The sequence below is a fragment of the Colletes latitarsis genome, chromosome 14, assembly GCF_051014445.1.
Source record: "Colletes latitarsis isolate SP2378_abdomen chromosome 14, iyColLati1, whole genome shotgun sequence".
NCBI lineage: Eukaryota > Metazoa > Arthropoda > Insecta > Hymenoptera > Colletidae > Colletes > Colletes latitarsis.
Window position 1 is genome coordinate 490,001 of NC_135147.1, and position 7,500 is coordinate 497,500.

At 48.7% G+C, this 7,500-nt stretch overlaps 1 pseudogene; it reads right to left on the reverse strand.

Moving 5' to 3' along the window:
• The window catches only part of LOC143350512 (large subunit ribosomal RNA), a 12,736-nt pseudogene that overhangs the window by 2,873 nt on the left and 2,363 nt on the right, over window positions 1-7,500 (reverse strand).

The window sequence follows — 7,500 nt, forward strand, 5'->3', positions numbered from 1 at the left end:
ACCTTTTTACTCCATATTTCAATCTGAGTAGTGCGTCCTCAGTTGATTTGCGGCTTTTGAAGCCGTATTGGCTGGGGTGTTCCAGCCCCCAGCCTTTGTAAGTTTCGTCGATTCTGTTAACGATAATCCTCTCGAAAATCTTGCCAATGGTTGAGAGGAGTGCAATGGGCCGGTAAGAACTGACACTTGCTCGGTCCCTGTTTTTGTTTTTAGGAATTATCCTAAGAAGTGCCGACTTCCAAGTCTTGGGGAAGACTGAGTCGTTAAGGCACTTATTGAAAATTTTGACAATGATTTGCTCATTAAGGTCGATTAGTCTTTTAATTATCTCAGGCTTGATCTCGTCGAGTCCAGGGGCCTTTTTGTTCTTGCACTTTTTCGCTGCATCCCTTACTTCCTTAGCAGTAATTCTGTTCTCCATATTGGAGTTTCTGTACCTGGAGACTTCGTCTCTCAGGTCTGTATGTGTGCGCGTTTCAGGGATGTTATCCCCTTGCGGCACCACCTTTTCGAGGATCGCTTTCATAGTGTCCTTCCACGATGTTGTTATTCTGCCATTAGGAAGTGTCAGGGATGCAAACGTTTCTTCGCAATTTAACTTTTCACGGATAATTTTATAGACTAAACTCCAAGGATCTCTGTTGCCTTCAGTGTAGACAAAATTCCTCCAGGCCAGTGTTTTCTGTTCTTTAATTTTCTTGGTGAAAGCATTTCTTGCTCTCCTGTATTGGGTCTCAAGTGCATCCAGTTCATAGAGGTTGTTCAAGCGTCTAGCCCTGGAGAGTCGTTTTTTAGCTCTGTTTGCCAATTTCCTGTAGTTTGTGAGCTCTTGAGTCCACCATGGGACTCTGTTCGGACGGTTTCTGATTTTTGGTATCGAAAAATCGCAAATGTCACTCAGCACTCTGGTGAAATTCTTGACCGCTCTGTCTGTTGTCAACGCGCCAATCCTTTGCAGGAAGGCATCGTTGAATCGTCTGTTCAATTCAGTACTGAACCTCTCCCAGTCCGCTCTTCGGATGTTGTATCCGCTGCGGAGGAAGGGGGTGTTGAAAGCTGTGTCGCGGGCTCCTATTTTTGTAATGATCATATTGTGATCACTGACATTACAGTCAGGTATCACTTCCCAGTCTGAGGTATGGTTTGTAAAATTGCTTGTCGTTAGTGTTACGTCAATATTGGATTCTGCTCTATGTGTGCAAAACGTCGGAGCTTGATTTGGCTTGTTAAGTATGTGAAGGTCGTTTTGGATGATGAAATCCTCCACTTCCCTGCCTCGTGTGTCTGTTTGGCCAGAATGCCAGAGTGTAGAGTGAGCATTTGCATCTATTGTCATTATGACCTTGTGGTTCTTAAGCTTGCCTAGGATATTTTGCAGTATTGTTAAAAATGGATTTATTGCCAGTGAGTATTGAAAGTACGCATTTATGATGTAGAAACTGAGTTGTCCAAGTCTGACGTGCAGTGTCATCACGTGTGGTGACTTATCCAGGTTTACTTGGAACACCTCTATGTTTTTGTTTGCAATCACTGCCGCTACCCAGGGTGTATCGGTTTCCGGCTGTATAGTTGTCACTCTAGTTGAGTACCCTTTTACCTTACCTTTGTACGTGTAAGGTTCCTGGAGACAAATTATGTCTATTTTGTCCTTTTGGAGTCTATCTTGTATATTTGCTGCTGCTGCAGCCGACCTTTGGGCGTTAATTTGAGCTAGAATCATTGCCAATTGATTTTCGATTTAACTAAGTCCACATACCGTACAAATATGGGACAGTTTTTATCTTTAACCGTGTGTTTGGTCTCGGTTCTTTTTGCCCTAGTGCAGTTAATGCACTTGGGCGTCTCCTTGCACTTCTCCTTCAAGTGGTCCTTGGAGCCACATAGTTCGCACAATTGGTCTGGCGCGTTGCAATTTTTTGCAACGTGTCCAAAACCATGGCATTTGAAACATCGCGTGATGTTCAAATACTCTCTAATGCGGTACGACGACCACATCATAAAGATCTTGCCTTTGCTGATCAACTCTTTATATTCTGGACCTGGGGTCTCCACGATCCAGTTTACCTTGTTGTCGTCCCTTGCCTTGAACGAGTGTCTGAAGGTAATTTCCTTTTCCAGTGCTTCTAGTTGAGCCTCGGTTTTATGCTGGAAGTTCTTTTGAACTAGCTCAGCTTTGAGCTCTTCAACAGTGTTTTCTTTTTCCACGTCGTATATGATAATAGACGGGCATTGTTTCTTAGGGTCTTCAACCCTGAGTCCCGCTTTCTGGAGCGGGGTTCCCTTTATGAGGTCAACGTCTTTCTTACTTTCCACTTCTATTATTACGCCTTTGTTACGCATTTGCCTTATTCCTTTTACGTGTAACTTTGAGCGAATACCTGTGAGTTCTTTGGTAATTGTTTGTTTTAACTCATCGTTTGTTCTTTTATCGGTCTCTTTCGTGGGTTTGATCAAAATGATCTCACCCGATTTTTTAGGGGGGATAGGTCTCGCTGCTTGTGCAGGACTGTTTTTACCGCTTGCAGGGTTGGTCAGGCCCTTGCAAGGGTTGAGGTTTGCCACTTGGGAGTACGAGAGTTGGGGGCTCTTGTACTCGTTGGTGGTTTTGAGCTTTTCGTTTTCCAATATGAGGTCATAGAGGATTCCCTCCATGACCCCCCACTTTGCCATAATGGTTCTTATTTCCGCCTTGGTTAAATTGTTTGCCTCATTGAGCAAGAAGTGCTCGAGTTCTTGTCTTTGAGACTTTACTCTGTCTAGTGGGCCTTGTAGTGTTGTCGTTTGTGGACTCGTTAGTGTTACGTCATTTGTCTTAGTGAGTGTTGTGCCAATGTCGTTATTCTCATCTTCAACCATCTTCCTCTTGCGAGGAGGGATGGCGTCCGATGCTTTGGTGCAGCATTTCTCAGATGATCTGAGTTCCGCTGCACTCATCACTTCACTTTCATCGCCGCTGCTACTGCTGCCATCAGTAGAGCTTTCAGCGATTATATCGTATAAGGACTGCCTCTTGGGCTTAGGATTTTTTAGGTAAGTATTCTTGTCCGTGGTGGTAGCCAGTGTTGTTGCCATTTGTGTGTCCGTTTGGTTTTTATTTTTGAGTTTTAGTTTTGAATTTTTCATGATGTTCCCACGAGTAGGTCGGTTTTGATACTGTCCTGAAAGAGCCGCCATTTCAGGACAGGCCAGACACGCTGTGCCCTAAGGCCGAGCATGCCATCACCAGGGGGGCGGCAGGTACCCCAGTGTTGTTCGCTTGGGGTTGGGGCTACCCCCCCAACCATTCATCCCCTCGCCACGAAGCAGAGCTTAGGATTTGGAGGCCGTTTGAAGAGTTGCCATCCTCGCGGTCCGGGCGGTAAAGCCAAGACCCCCGTTTCCGCTGCCGTCGCGTGCCATAGGCAAGGCCAGAAAAGGAGTTGCGTATGGGTCGTTGCGACGACCAACAGAGGCTTTACGGTGTGGTTGCTCGGGCTCCTCGGGTTCGCTACCCGTACATTGGCGTGTACCACCCACGCCCCTGTCCCTGAGGGGTTTTGAGACGTCCTTTGCTTGAGCACTTTTGTAATTTTGTAAGATGTTCGTTACTTTGTCTTTATGTCTCTTTTTCTTTCTCTTTTTCAGGTCCGCCTGCAGTTCGGGCCTCTTCATATGTTTCGTGCCGGGGTGCACATTTCTCGATCGTACGGTCCGTCGGTCTTCCGGACTTTTCGACGTCTGTCACCAGGTGTTTTGGTGCGCTGAATTGGACTAAGTCCAGCGGCGTATTGCTTTCGCAGGCATTTTGAAAAAATGCCAGCGGCGTGTTGCTTTTTTAATGCAGCACAGACGTCGTGGCGGGCTTAAAAAGCCCTTAAAGCAAAAAAGGGGCATATAGCCCCTTTTTTATGATCATTCCCTTCTTTCTCTATTTTTGCTTAAAGCAAAAAAGGGGCATATAGCCCCTTTTTGTTTGTGTCTCTTTCGTTCCTTTTCTTTCCTTCCTTCTTTCCTTCAATTTCTCTCTTTCTTTCTTTCTTTCTTTCTTTCTTGCTCAACAGGCTGTGGGGGCTATAAGCCCCCTGGTGTGCAGTACTCACCTTCCGGAAAAAGCCTTTTCGTGCGAAGGGGGCCCGAGGCCCCCTTGATGACAATATACGCTAATTTGCAATTTTCATAGGCTTTTTCCTGCTCTTTTCCGCTTTCCTGACACCCATTCTTTTCTGACATCTCTGTATCCACGCGCATGAGATGGATCTTCGATTTTCCCTTTCTGTCCCTTCTATAAAACTCCTTTCCATTCCTCTTTATGTCCGGACGTACGACGGATCGTTGGCTCGGGTAGGTGGGGTCGCTACACTCCCAAACGGTGTGCACCAACACCGTCCCTGCCTTGGTAGCAGTTCCCGCAGGGCTGATCCTGCGGGTTCTGCATTCGCAGTGGCAGCTCTTGGTTTCCCCCTGCAGGAGGGTACTCACAATGGGAACCGCGAGAAGGTGGCTGGCTTGCTCGACTGTAGGCTGCTTAAGGACTGGTCTCGGATACTAGGCAAGTCCCCCCGACACCTCAAACGACCGCCTTAAGAGCTCTACAGCCACTCCCATCAGTAGATAGGGACAGTGGGAATCTCGTTAATCCATTCATGCGCGTCACTAATTAGATGACGAGGCATTTGGCTAGCTTGAGCAGAGTCATAGGTACTTCCTCCGAACTCAGGCCTATACTCCTGGCTCAGAGGACATCATGGTTACTCATCCCGCAAATACGCAAGTGCTCACACCGGACGGTTCCGCCCTACGTCCGAGCAAATAGTTTGCCTCAGCAAGTAGAGCTGTCTTCTATTACCTGCTTTAAGAAGGATCTCTTAGTTTTAGTTTTTGTGTCCTTTTTGCCTTTCTCTTTTCCTGTTTGTGTAGCCATGGTTGTTTCCGGTTTAGTTTCCGTCTTTTTTGTTTTGTGTTTTGTGTTTTTAGTTAAGGTATCCATATGAATCCCACGAGTATGGTCGGTTTTGATACTGTCCGGGAAGAGCCGCCATTCCAGGACAGGCCTGACACACGGTGCCCTGAGGCCGAGCATGCCATCACCAGGGGGTCGGCAGGTACCCCAGTGTTGTTCGCTTGGGGTTGGGGCTACCCCCCCAACCATTCATCCCATCACCACGAAGCAGAGCTTAAGATTTGGAGGCCGTTTGAAGAGTTGCCATTCTCGCAGGCCGGGCGGTAAAGCCAAGCCCCCCGTTTCCGCTGCCGTCGCGTACCATAGGCAAGACCGAGAGGGGTTGCGAATGGGTCGTTGCGACGACCAACAGAGGATTTACGGTATGGGTGCTCAGGCTCCTCGGGTTCGCTACCCGTACAGTGGCGTGTACCACTCACACCACTGTCCCTGAGGGTTTTGAGACCTCTTCTTTTGAGACTTTTCTATTTTGTTAGATGTTAAGAATTCCTGCATTAATTGTCTCTTTCTTCCCTTTTCAGGTCTCGGTGCTAGTGTTGTCACTTAGCTCGGTCCGTCGGCCTTCCGGACATTTCGACGTCTGTCACCAGGTGTTGTGGTGCACTGGATTGGACTAAGTCCAGCGGCGTATTGCTTTTTAAAGCAGCATCAGACGTCGTGGCGGGCTTACGCCCTGATCATTCCCATCGTTCTGCCAGTACGCTTAAAGCAAAAAAGGGGCATATAGCCCCTTTTTTGTGATCATTCCCAGCAATCTCTATTTATGCTCAAAGTGAAAAAGGGGCATAAAGCCCCTTTTTCGTTTGTGTCTCTTTCGTTCTCTTTCTTTCCTTCCTTCTTTCCTTCTCTTTCTCTCTCTCTTTCTTTCTTTCTTTCTTTCTTTCTGACACCTCTTTCTTTCTCGCGCCATGACATGGATCTTCGATCATCCCTTTCTGTCCCTTCTATAAAACTCCTTTCCATTCCTCTTTATGTCCGAAATCGACGGATCGACGGGCGCGGGTTCGGGAGAAGGGGAAGAGTCGCGGGAATCTACTGGATCAGTAGGGCCGGCGGGCCGAGGCCCCCGCCGGCTAGTGGTCATACTTCTTGTTTCGATCGGGCCTACTGAATGAACCCCCGACGGGAAGGCAACCCCCCGGAGGTTTGAAGCCAGAGCCCTGTTGGCCGTTGCGAGGCGGCTGGATTGCCGACCCGCAACGTTGCCCGGTCCCCACCGCGAGGAGGTATGGGTTGGCACATGGAACGAGGATATAATATCCGCCGATCCTTTGAGGACCAAACAAATTAATATTCACGACGTGGTAAAGCTTTCAAGGCGTTAATTACAATCTGCTTCCTATTAGCATGGTTGGTCGCCAACAACTGGTGGAGCCAATCTGGCTGACTATCCCCTTTGGTCTCCAGGTGTGCTAAGTCTAAATTGAGCACCATGGCTGCTAGTGCTATTGGCTTGCCCACTAGTGCTTTCAATGAATTCAGCCCAGGAACTTTGAGATCCAATGATGTTAACATTCCTTTCTCCACTCGAGCGACAGCCGAGGGAGCGATGTAGGTGCCATCTCGGTTGATAATCCTAACCACCGTAGACCGTTGAGGTCCGGGATCTGAGTCTGGAGATCCTGAGGATTCTCGAGGAGGACAGCATGGCTCCGACTCTGCAGGAGGGCAACAGACTGCCACGGGTCTTGAGTATGAGATTATTGCAGGAGGTGGAGGTGGAATCGTCTCCACCCTCACTTGCTTGAGACGGGTTTCCTCAATAGCTCGAACGGTTCCCGCTATCGCTTGAGAAGCGTGAGTAACCTGTGAGGCGAATTCTGACATTTGGGCCTGATGGGCTGATTTTTCGTGAATCAAAGATTTATGAGCGGTGTTCATACTGTCGACCAATTGATGGATTTGTTAAGAGAGTCATAGTTACTCCCGCCGTTTACCCGCGCTTTTTTGAATTTCTTCACGTTGACATTCAGAGCACTGGGCAGAAATCACATTGCGTCAACACCCTTGGGGGCCATCGCAATGCTTTGTTTTAATTAGACAGTCGGATTCCCCTAGTCCGTGCCAGTTCTGAGCTGAGTGTTGAATGGCGGCCGAAGAGGACGATCGACGACGGCAAGCCGCCAACGAAAGCCTCGCAGCAAGGAAGATCCGCGGGAGGCCAAGGCACGGGACCGAGCTCGGATCCCGACGAGAACGAACGAATCCGTTCAACGCCGTTCACCTCGCCCAGGCCCGGCACGTCAGCCAGACTCGCTTCCCGACCAAGCCCGACACGCCCCGCTCCTCAGAGCCAATCCTTATTCCGAAGTTACGGATCCAATTTGCCGACTTCCCTTACCTACATTAATCTATCGACTAGAGGCTCTTTACCTTGGAGACCTGCTGCGGATATGGGTACGAACCGGCGCGACACCTCCACGTGGCCCTCTCCTGGATTTTCAAGGTCCGAGGGGAAGATCCGGACACCGCCGCAACTGCGGTGCTCTTCGCGTTCCAAACCCTATCTCCCTGCTAGAGGTTTCCAGGGAACTCGAACGCTTATACAGAAAAGAAAACTC